The sequence below is a fragment of the Elgaria multicarinata genome, chromosome 21, assembly GCF_023053635.1.
Source record: "Elgaria multicarinata webbii isolate HBS135686 ecotype San Diego chromosome 21, rElgMul1.1.pri, whole genome shotgun sequence".
Classification (NCBI taxonomy): Eukaryota; Metazoa; Chordata; class Lepidosauria; order Squamata; family Anguidae; genus Elgaria; species Elgaria multicarinata.
The window spans coordinates 4569490-4582232 of NC_086191.1; positions in this window are offsets into that span (position 1 = coordinate 4569490).

Sequence of the window (12743 nt, forward strand, 5' to 3'; positions counted from 1 at the left end):
TAAGGCCTCGCTGCCTTAAAAGTCAGCATGCCAGAACTTGAGATCAGGAGTGGAGGGAGAAAGCCTTGGACCTGACTTGTACCCATGGCAGAAATATACCTCTGAAAATCGACAACGCCAAGCTGCAAGTGTCCAAGGGACAGGGGGAAAATGTGGGTTTAATAAGAGCAGAGCTTTTTTTTTTTTAATCCTCTACTGTATAGAGTGGGGTTTGCATTCTGCATTTGCACAGATAATTTGTGTGTCATGAGGCGTTTCCTGTAAAGACAACCCCCAGAGTCAAGCAACCGCTGTGATAAAAGTCTGGACGCTGGCATTTTAGCGGGTGGAGGGAACGTACAATCTGCAGATGAAATAAATTATGTCCTTCGGGTCCCTTTCTGTGGATGGGTTTTCATCTGGAGCTTTTATAAAACGCAAGATGCGGTTTGGACTTCGCGGGCAAAACGAATCCGAGACGAACGGACGTGGAATTCACTTGCGGAACTCGCAACGGCCCTGGTTGAGGAGGTTTTAAAAGAGGGTTGGCCAAATCCGTGGAGGGAGAGAAATCAACAGCGGCTAGTCATGATGGTGGTGTGGAACCTCCACAGCCAGAAGCAATATATCTGAGTGGCAGACGGGGCGCAAGGGATAGGCAAAAGCTGGTGCTTTCATGCCCTGCTCCTCCGAGGTCTCTGCTTGGGGATGTTGGACTAGATGGATCTGCGGCCTCATCCAGCAAGGTACTTATGTTCTTAGGTGGGACACAGAGCACAAGGTGATGGTTTACTTAGGTGTAAGTGCACATGCAAACACGCCCCAGAACCTCTTCCGTGATGGATCCCGTCCAGAAAACGGCAGTGGTGCATTTTCTTGAGCAAAACTTTTGAATTCCACGTGTCCTTTTGAAGGTGTCCTTCGACCTTAGGAAGGACAGGCATCCCTTTTGGCACACTCAGCCCAAAGCCACAGAACACGGCTCACTTTAATTCACTGGGAAGTGGAGGGCAGGTGTATAATTTTGAGGCTCGGGCTGGTCTGGAACGTTTTTTACAAGTCCGCCGCCGCGCAGGTGACGCGGTGAAAAACGCGTGTTGCCTCTGAACATCAGCTCGTGGTTTGCAAATGTCTGATGACATGCAAATATGTTGAATACGAAACGTTTGCTGCCAAATCTGATCTTCAAAGGCTTTAGCGTTATTGGCATCCCTTGCTTAAATTTTGGCAGGTGTCACTCAGGGGAGCTCACCAGCTCCCGAAGGTGTAATGTTAGTTGTCATTCCATATCCAGTGTCAACTGGGATGATACCAAAATAATCAAGGGGGATTATTCTGTACACGGAACGGCTCAAACTTCGGGGGGCTTTTTAGTTAAATCAAAACAACACCCCCCTTTTTCTTCTTTTTGATACTAGAACTTGAAGCCCCCTACAGCATTAGAATCATAGAATAGTAGAGTTGGAAGGGACCTACAAGGCCATCCAGTCCAACCCCCTGCTCAATGCAGGAATCCACCCTAAAGCATCCCTGACAGATGGTTGTCCTCTTGAAGGCCTCTAGGGTGGGAGAGCCCACAACCTCCCTAGGTAACTGATTAGCAACTCATTCTCAGGACCGACCAAACGAAGCGTAATCAATTTATGATGGATGGGAATTGCAGTGCAAACACATCTGGAAGGGCGAGCGTGAACTGTTGGTCTCATCCAGGTCTTCTTAAAGCCAACATATTCAGTGGCTCAAATTAAGGGCCATCAAATCGCAAATGCCGATACTGAATATTCAGAACATATCTGCGCATTTCGCATCAAAAATGCCAGAGTAGAATTTTAGGAAATAAATATTTTGCACCCTATATCTGCCCCTGCCCTCAATGAAGTGACGTGACGATCATTTTTTTCTTTTCTTTTACCTGCAAAGCAGAAACCAGTTCCTGTCAGTCCCTGGTTTAGACCTCAAAGCCGCAGGATTTGTTTCACTCAAGACAGGGGTTTAAACCACTAGAAGTTTTTTTTAATTGCATTGTTGCTACAGCCAAAAGGAGTCACCTGAGACACATTTTCAGTGAGCAATATTTTTTTTTAATGTAGCATAATATTCAGTTCACAGTCGTGACTGCTTCCCCACCCACTGCCCTCTGTTTTTCACCCGCTAGAAAACAAATATACAGAATTCATAGTCTTCTTTTTTGTTTCTTTAAAAAAAAAAGGGGGGGGGAAACACCCACAAAATATACCTAAAGGCACTGAAGTGCGTGCAAGGGAAAACAAAACAGAATAATAATAAAAGGTTTGGAATTCAGTCATCAATAATTACAAAGCAATTTTTTTCCAGCCCTAAAACGATAGACATTTTCTATGAGACATCATTTACACTTTCAGCTATTTATTTTTTTAAAAAAAATCTTTTTCTTTAAATTAAAAAAGGGGTGGTGGTGAGTGAAGTGTGAATCGGTAGGTTTGTTTCGGCAAAGTTGCCAAAATAAATGAACTTTACCTGGGGGTGGGGGTGAGCGTATGGAATAGTTGAAGATGAAAATTCCTCCATGGGGGTCCCCACCCCAGTGATCCTGGCCTGGCAAAGTTTCTTGCAAACGTGCCCCATTGAAAACCAATGTTTAAACGAGGCTTTCTGCAGGGAATTAATTGCAACCGGTACCAAAAGAAATTTTTGGAAGTAATTTGTTCATTTCTTCCCTGTCTCCCTCAGTCCTTCCAAACCTCCCTTCCTTGCCTTGATTCTTCTGAAGATGGGTGCTCATTTATTTATTGCCTTCGTTTATTCATCACCTTTTCCTCTCCTAGGCTTGAGATCCCACTGGGATCTCTCACCTTTGATTTGTACCTTGGCCTGTGCAAACTGCTGCAGCCTCTTGTAGTCCATCTCGGTTTTTATGTTGAAACTAAATTTGCTGCCCCAAACCCGACTCCAATGGCGTTCAACGGGACCGGGTCTCGTTTAACTTGGGCGTCCTGGGCAGCGGGAAAGGAAGGCGGTGGAGGAAATATTCTTGGCCACTACCGCACCCATCCTTCCCTGGGCACAGCAGCGTCCCGGGATTCCGAATGGAAATTTATTTTGACTAGAGATCCACGCGCTCCTTAATCCTGCATGGGCTCCCAAAGATGTGGTGCATTTATTTGATCTATGCATTTAGGGGTAAAGGAGAAAGCTCAGTGGTGACGACTCCAATGTTTGGAAGTTAGGGGGGAATTAATGAATCACCATGCCAGGCAAGAGATGGGAAAGGCTTGTGCTATTGTTCAATTCCCCCAATAATTCAGACTAGATGAAAAACCTGCTTTAATGATCGATTGCGTCGTTTTCAGGATGTGCTTCCCTCATTAGCTGTAATGCCCTGACTAGGCTAATTATAGGCTGCGAGTTCAAATCCACTCCGTTGGGGTGGGTGTGTTGTTTTTGCTTAGTGAGACCATTTGAGGATTTGAGTCTAGAACAACCCTCCAAGGTCCATGTTTGTAACTCTTGGTATGGCTGCGTAGAAAGAGTAGAACCCACAGCTGGGGTTTTTAGTCCCCTCGTCCCTGCGAAAAATAGCTGCCATTCATTTGAAGAGCCGTGAGAACAGGGCAGTTGCATTTTGGAAACAGGTTTCATAGAATCACAGAATACTAGAGTTGGAAGGGCCCTCTAAGGCCATCGAGTCCAACCCCTTGCTCAGTGCAGGAATCCACCTAAAAGCATCCCTGACAGATCGCTGTCCAGCTGCCTCTTGAAGGCCTCTAGGTCTAGTGTGAGAGCGCCCACAACCTCCCTAGGTCATGGGTTCCATTGTCGGACTGCTCGAACAGGAAGTTTTTCCTGATGTTTTGTCGTACTGCTCTAACCGTCAGGATGTTTTTCCTGATGTCCAGCTGGAATTGGGCTTCCTGTAATTTGAGCCCGTTATTCCGTGTCCTACACTCTGGGAGGATGGAGAAGAGATCCTGGCCCGACTTTGGACATTCCGTTTTTTGCAACCAGAATGTCCAAATTCTGCAATTGGGGTTGAGGACTGGTGACGCAAACGTCTCTGGTCATGCAGGAGGGCGGGCTTGATGGGAGTTGTGTTACAACCGGAGGGGCGTGCGGGGCTGCCTCCTAGCGGTTTGCTCCCATCCCTCCAGACTTGACAACAGCTTAAAGCTTTCCCCCATTTAATCACTTCCTTTCTCAGCATGTAACTCATTTTTGGTACAAGCTGGTTGAAGCGTCAAATCCTGTGTAGTCCAGCCACACGAACCTAAAAGGATAGCCAGTGTTCAGCAAGCCCCTGTGTGAAAGGAGGTGGGGTAAGACAGCGCAGTGGGCAAAAAGGATGGTCGAACTCCTTGATGTAGTGAAGTCTAAGGGCTCAGTGGGGTCTCCCATTGTGATCTTCCACGACTGGATCATTCCTATGCTCCACGGCCCGTAGCCCTCCTCTCACAGATGCGTAGAGCCTGATCTGGCTTTTCGTTTCAGTGCAGTCCAGGTTCACCTTGGAGACAGTTTGCTAGATGAATTTTTTCCTGGAGAAAAAATTCTAGCAACCCCAAAACCCACCAGAAACCCAACATTCGGGATATTTGCACTGATGGCAGGATTTTGACCCTCCGACTGCGGAATTGGGAGTCCTTCTTGTTGCAAAAGCGGTTTCCTTTTTGCCTACATCAAAAATTCCATTACACCGAAGTGGTTTCTTTTCCTTGCAATTGGTCACGATGAACAAAAAGGCCGTGCGTAACGTAAGACTGCTATACCACAACACGGTCAAGGATAGTTGGGCCTACAGCTTTCGAAGTTCAGCGTTTAGGAGAAGCACCTGTTGATTTGGGATCAAACTCAGCAGTCATTAACAGATGAGAGCAATGTAGCCGAGAACGTTCTGGGAGGAGGAGACCTTCCTTTTCTCATGAAGGCTTGCTCTGGATCAGACCGGCAAATATAAGCTCCCAAGATACTTCTCATGGTAGCTGTGCAGCAGAGAAAAAGGGCCCGCTGGTGTCTCCCCTACCAGAGGATGTACATTCAAGTCCTCTCAGGTGAGTAATTTTTTTTTGCCTTGCCGCAATCATTTTGCGGTTAGAAAGCCTAGAACGGGTGTCCCTGATTTATGTTCTTGGTACGGCTGAGTGGACAGCTGGTCACTTAGAACCTGCATCCAGCTCTGGGCACCATACTTCAAGAAAGGTTGCAGAGACCCTAGAGTGGGTTCAGAGGAAGGCAACGAGGATGATCAGGAGTCCGGAAACAAAGCCCTATGAAGAGAGACTGAAATGTTTAGCCTGGAGAAGAGCAGACTGAGGGGAGACGTGATAGCCCTCTTCAAATACTTGAAAGGTTGCCACACAGAGGAGGGCCAGGATCTCTTCTCGATCCTCCCAGAGTGCAGGTCGCGGAATAAGGGGCTCAAGTGACAGGAAGCCAGATTCCGGCTGGACACCAGGAAAAACTTCCTGTTAGAGCAGTACGACAATGGAACCAGTTACATAGGGAGGTGACGGGCTCTCCCACAAGAGGTCTTTGAGATGCAACTGGAAAGCCTTCTATCAGGGATGCTTTAAGGGAGATTCCTGCATTGAGCAGGGGGCTGGACTTGATGGCCTTATAGGCCCCCTCCAACTCTACTATTCTGATTCTATGAACACACACAATGTTGGTGTATGTAGCTCTGATTGGGATCTTGAAGGATCCTCTAGAGAAATGAGTTAGGGAAAGCTCCAATGCCTTTAGAGAATGGCGAGAAGCCAGGGGTGTCAACAGTTCATGATTGGTTACTTCAGCACCACTGTTTTATCCCCAAAGGCTGCTGAAGAGGTAAGCCTCAAATAGGAGTACTGAAGAGATTGCCCCAACAGCTAGTGCATTCCAGTGGGGAAGGATACCCAGCTGCAGAGCAATGGTTGGGAGATCAAATGCCCTCCTGGGCCTGTGTTCTTTTTGCCTTCTGAAGAGTTAGGCCTCAAATATAAATTCCGAAGAGCTTTGCCCAACAGTTGTTATTGACCAGTGGGAAAGGGTGCCTGGCTGCAGCGACCGAGTCCCTGAGTTCAAATCCCTGCTCGTGTCCTGGGAGGGGGGCCAGTGAGAGATCACCTAGTAGCCAGTGGCTGATGGGATTAAGTACCCGGCCACAGGTACAGCCTTGGGGAAACCGCATTGCTCTTAGTGCTCAGGGGGGGTCTCTCCTCCCAAGTTGGGGAGGGAGGGCAGTAGGGTAAAAAGGGGGGGAAGGAGAAAGCTTTCGCAGTGGGTGGGTAGGATTTTATTTTTCTAAACAGGCTACACAGGCATGTGCCTTACCCACTGTGCTGCACCAGCACTTGGGAGAAGTTCTTCGGTCAAATTTTTAGCGGCCTGGAGGAAGCCAAAAAGACATTTACTACCGCTAAGGGGATTTGAACTCACAGCCTTGGGCTCTGCAGCCAGACACCCTTCCCCACTGGGCTATAGCAGCTGTTGGGAGCAGCTCTTTGGAACTTATATTTGAGACTGAACTACTCAGGGGCCTATCAAAGCAAAAAGGATACAGGCCAAGGAGTGGATTTGAACTCCCAGCCTCTGGATCTACACCCGGGAACCTTTCCCCCGTTATGCTAAACCAGGTGGTAAGGGAGTCTCTTTAGAAGTTACATTTCAGGCTTAACTCTTCAGCGACCTTTAGAAGGCAACAAACGAATCCCACTTTACCCATCGAAGGGTATTTGAATGCTCAGCCTCTGGATCCACAGCTGGGCTTCTTCCATGCTCCAGTCTAGGGGTTGTTGGGAACTCCCCAGAACTTCTATTTTGAGGCTCCGCTCCTCAGCGTCTTTACAGATGTGAAATCAAATTCACTTAGAGGTGCTGCTAAGATTTGTGCCCGCTATCATAACCTTTAAGGAGGAGCGGTCTTAAAAGCATGAATTCAAATCCCCTCTAGTCATTTGGAAGAGTGGGAATGGGCATTTATTTTAGAATAAATTAATGTCTTTGAACCAAATTAATCTCAAGGTTGCGGGCTGGCCTTCCTCTTCGCATAGTGTTCTTCACGAGAGGCAGGGAGTTCTTGGACCCCAGGGCCAGCGGATCAGGCCCCAGTTGATTAAAATGATTAATAACGCTATTGCCATCACGGAGCCAAAGTTTCAGAGGTATCTGCTTGCGCCCATAGAGTTGTGGGCTTTCCTTCCAGCAAGAACGAACAAGCCCAGCTGTTAAGAACATAAGAGAAGCCCTGCTGGATCAGACCAAGGGTCCATCTAGCCCACCGCTTGGTCCACACAGTGGCCAACCAGCTGTCGGTCAGGGAAACACAAGCAGGACATGGTGCAATAGCACCCTCCCACCCATGTTCCCCAGCAACTGGTCTATACAAGCATACTGCCTCAGATAATGGAGGTAGCAGAGCGCCACCAGGACTAGTAGGCATCGATAGCCTTCTCCTGCCTGAATTTGTCCAACCCCCTTTTAAAGCCATCCAAATTGGTGGCCATCACTGCATCTTGTGGCGGTGAGTTCCACAGTTTAGCTGCGCTGTGTGAAGAAATCCTTCCTGAACCTCCCACCCATCAGCTTCATGGGATGACCCCGTTGGGTTCTAATATGGGAGAGGGAGAAAAATGTCTCCCGCTTCACATCGGGCAGAATTCTGTACCCCTCTATCACGTCTCCCCCCAGCCATCTTTTTCCCCAGGCTGAACAATCCCAGCTGTTGTCACCTTCCCTCGTAGGAGAGATGTTCCAGCCTTTGGATCATTTTAGTTGCCTTTTTCTGATGGCCCCTGCCAAACTGAGAGGCTGCTCACGCACTCTGCAACTTGGCTAACGTGACGAGAAACTAAAACCTATCACCGAGAAAGCACGGCAGAAAGCGAGTTTCCCAGCTACAATTTAAGTGTCCGTCTAATCGCTAGCGAAGGCATTACTAGGACAATCAGACCAGGAAGAGATTCGAGGGTTCGGCGTTTTGTTACCACTGAAAACTTTCTCCAGCTTTTCCCACCGGGCTATTCCAGCTGTTCAAAGCTTTTCGTACTAGGCTATATGGATGACCCTTTGGTTCACAGGCAGCACGTCCGTGAACACGAATTGCCAGGGAATGACAGAGGCACAGGGCTCTTGCTTGTGGGATTCCCACTGGGGCATCTGAAAGGCCTGTGGAGACACAGGACCCAGGACTCAGGTCTGACCCAGCAAGGCTCACTCTATGCTAGAACCACCTTCCTCACCAATGCCCTGCAGATGGGTCGGCCTTACAAATCCTGCCAAGCCATCGATGATGCAGGTTGTCGTCCCAACACATCCGGAGGGTTGGGGAAGGCTGTACAGGAGGCCTCTCCAAAGGGGACATTGCCTAGCTAAAAAGGAGGAAGGACCCCAAACCAACCAGGACGGATTTGAAGATGCAACCAGTTAGCTCACACCGGCGACGTTCAGAAGACACCTTAAACCACGGCTTTAACCACAGTGACTAAGGCAAGACGCCTTACTCACCGTGGTTAAATGTGTCTTCTGAACATAGGCACTGTTTTTTTATTCCTGGTCTTGTCTTTGGACCTTGAAAACCAGAGGATCTAGTTTGAGATTCTAGAATATCCCCTTACCCTTTCCTGCACTCCAGCACCCTCAGTTTGAGTGTTCAAATCCATGTCGATTCCACCCCACCCTTTTCATTCCTTCGTCTGTTAGCACGCAGATGCCCAATTGTACGGCCAACCTCCTTTTACCACTGAGCTATGGATCCTACCCAAAGTTCATTCCACGGACATCGCAGTCAACGCGGTATGGAGCGATGTGCCAGTGTGTGGGTTACACACACCGGCAGTCTTTTTTTAGAATTATTTATTTTTTACAGGCCTTAGGTGTGAATGCACACCAGCAAGAACTCCCTTGCTGGCTTTTGAGGACGAGATCCTTTCATAGCAGATCCTTTCGTAGCGTCCTATTTCTATTTAGTCCTTGTGTATTCAATTCAGGCGGTTTGGCAGATGAAAGTGAATCAAAGGGCAGGGTTGAGGAGGGAGGCGAAATGCGTTTAGCAAGCGAAAGAGTATGCAGATGGGCAAGTCCTGAATGGTTTTGCAGTTTGGTCACAGCTGCCGTGAGCCAAACAGAACCAGGGACAGGGCTTGGGCCTGGGTTTTGGATCCCCGTTGGGGGGTGGTTCATGAGCCGTGAGGAATGGCTACTGCAGGCCCAGCGCCTGAAAGGAGCAAGAGAATTCTAGCAGCTCTGATCTGTACCTGTAACGCATTGGCCCGAAACGTAGGTTCTTTTGTCTCATGGGACAGAGTGCCGCCTGTCTTATGAGCATTCCCCCCTCGGAAAAGAAAATCCCTGTAATTCCAATTTCCAAGGTGAAAGGGAACAAAAAGCCCAACGAAGAGGTGAACTCGCAGCTCAGGCTACCCCGTTCAGCTGCTGGGTGATGGAAGCTAGGGAGTCAATCCCTCTGGATGTGGTGGGACTTACCTCCCCGGAGACAGAATTCGCGTTGGGCCGAAACTGTGGAAGGGCACAGAAGAGGGCAGAAAAGGCATTAAAGGCGGATCCAGGGGGATTTGAACTCACAACTGTCGGTTCTGACAGCCCACCAGAGGACAACAGCTAGTTAAGATGTCTCCCTGTCCTCCCGCAACCATTTGCAGACGGGCATTTTGCACAACAACCCCGACGGAGAAGGGGAAACCTCACCAAAGAGGTGAAGTCTACCTTGCAGTAATTCTACGAACTGTCACTCACCCTTTTGAGCGAGCATCATGCACAGTAATAAAACACTTATTCCTTTGCATAACCTACTGTCTGATATGTTACCCTAGGATGTAAATTTGAAAAGGGGGGGGGGAACCTCAGTAAAAAAGAAACGGTAACTTTGACACACACACCGGTCCCCACACACACACACACACTTCAGACCTCGTATCCTCGCTAACCACTTTCCAAAGAGAAAACAGTCTCCAAAATGAGTAATAGATGCGTGACCAATATTTTCCAAAAATAAGAAGTTACAACAGTCATTGGACCTCGTCCTTTCGTTTGTTTTTAAACTTCTATGTTACAAGATTTGTTTAAAGGACACACGCTTGGTTAATAAGAATTAGTGACGGGTTGAAAACAGAAAGAAAATTCAAGTTACTAAAATAATCACTTGGGTCACAAATTAAAGAGAGTGAGACAGACAGGACACTGTTTCTCGCCCCAAACTGAAATCCCTTAAGAACAGAAATAAATCCCCCCCACACCGTCCAGGCATGATTTGATGATGGGAGGGTTGTCAAAGTGGAGATTAAAGTATAGCAATATGTCTTTCCAAACCATTATCAACATCGGAAGTTCAAGGTCGGTTAGAGCAGCCTTCCTCAACCTGGGGCGCTCCAGATGTGTTGGGACTGCATCTCCCAGAATGCCCCAGCTGGGGCATTCTGGGAGATGCAGTCCAACACATCTGGAGCGCCCCAGGTTGAGGAAGGCTGGGTTAGAGTAAGGAAAAGGTGACAGGGAGCAACTTATGTGCCGATTTGCCAGATTTTGGTCACATGATTTAGGAATGCTTGGTCTGCCGGAGAAAGGACAAAGGATAACTTAGGGCAGGAGGTGTTGGTAGTTGAAGAGAGAGAAGGGCAAAGACTCAGAACCATGATTAATTTCAAGGTTAGCCGTGAAGGTAGATGAACACCCCCGTTTGATTCACCGGTGGGTCTGACTGTAAGGCAAAGCTGGCTGTGGTGTGCCGTTCAGGGTGGCAGAGACGGGTGTGTGTGTGCAATGCACAATCCTGATGGAATTGAGCAGGAGCGCTATGTGAAAGTGGCTGGTTCCCATTCATTTGAAAAGGATCGTGTGTTAAGCAATGGAACCCTTTGGGAGGGTGGGTGGGTGTCTCCCACCCCCACTAAGGGCAAGGTTTTAAGCCCCAAGGTCTGCTGCTCACACCATCCATTGAAATGCACGCGATGTTGGGGTACGGGGTGTGTGAGAGAGGCAAGGAAACCAGGCACCAAAGCATTTCGTCATGGGGGGGGGGGACACACACGGTCATTTCACGGCAAAAGCCTCCCCCAACATGATGGGTCTGTTCCGGGTTGCGAGCGGAAAACAGCGCGCTCTTTTCTACAAGAGTCGCCCTTGTAGAAAATGCTCCCCAAATAAATAAATAAATCCTTGCCTGCAGTGGACTCTAGAACCTATGCTCCTTAGAACACACCATTTGTGTGGTTCCACAGGGGTGTGGAACCTGGAGTCTTCCAGAGCTCGGGACTCCAAAACCCATCAGCCTCAGCCGGTATGGCCAATGATCATGGGTGGAGGGCGCCGGGTTGCCTAACCATGAAGAAGATGGAGCCACCAGACCTGATGTGAAGCACAGGCACTGGGACTGTCTCTCTCATCCGCTGAAGCGTCGGGTGGATTGGGTCCAGAAGAACCATTCCCCGCCACCACCTTGATGCAAGAGGTTCCCAGCTACTCCAGGGTAGGAAACGATAGGGGTCCCTCTAAACTAGTCTTTCCCCAACCTGTTGCCCTCCGGATACGCTGGAGTAGAAACTCCCATCAGCATGGGCAACGGAGGACGAGGAGTCCAAAGCAAACGGAGGGCGCCAGAAAAGGGTACTCTGAATTATCCGGAGTGCAACGAACTTTCCTTAATTGGACCCTCTCAGGTAGGCTGTTCTGAGCATTCAGAGTCCCCCTCGCCCACGCAATGGCTTTCCTCTCTGGCCATGGCTTCCCACAGTCCTGGGGCAGGCCGGCTTGGCCCAGTTGCTGACCTGGTTCCAGCAATCAGCCCCCTCCCCAGGCACGCGTGGACTGCAACTCCCACCCACCACACTGGCTGGGGATGATGGGGGTTTAGTCCACAGATTTCTGGAGGGAGCTGGGCTGAAAGCGGCTGGGGCTGGAGGCCATCATCTCTGGAGTTCACCTGGTTGGGCTAATGCAGAGACGGACCCAAGTTGACAAATATCAGGGCCACTACAAAATAACGTGGTGTTCTTTGTTTCGTTTACCCCATGGAATGGCTCGGGGAGGTTAGTACAAACACAGAAAAGAAGCGAGGTTTTTACGGTCAGCAGGTGAAGCAAAAGAAACGAAAAGCGTCTTCAGAGATACCGAACAATTAGCCCATGATTCCGATTGAAAGAAGAGAAAAAGGTGACACTGACCTGTAGCGAACGGCGACCTTCTTTCCTACGTGTCAAAACAAAACAAAACCACGGATGGAAGGAAGCGCTTAAAAGAAAGAGAGGCGGCCCGGGCTGGAACGGATCCTCTTTGAGGGTGGGAGGAGTGGGAAGCGTTCGATGGAGGGAAGGAAGAAACGGTGGTTCTATAAAGAGAGTTCCCCCACAGGACACTGGCAACGGAAAAGGCGGCGGCGGAAAGGCGCAACACAGCTGCTCAATCGTAACACTTCGTTAGTGTTACCGTAAGGGAAGCGGAATAAAGGAGGGGAGGCATTACTCTGTCATTGTGACCAACCGAGCCCGATGTCTTGGGACTACATCTCCCATAATCCCCCATAGGTGGCTGGGCGTTTATGGGAGATGTTGTCCCACACAGCTGGAAGGCGCCCGGGTTGAGGGAGGCCGGCCAGAGGGATTCCCGGACGAGATCCGTACGGCTGAGTCTCTTCATCTGCGCGCAAATGGGTCAAGAGTCCGCTTCCGGACCGAATGTTTTCACGACTGCTCCCCGCCCACCCCCGGCTACTGAAGTCCTGCAACCGTCCCCAAACCAAATCCCCCAAGGAGTAAAATAAAATAAAAAAACAACGAAAGAGGAACCCAAAAGAGACGCGC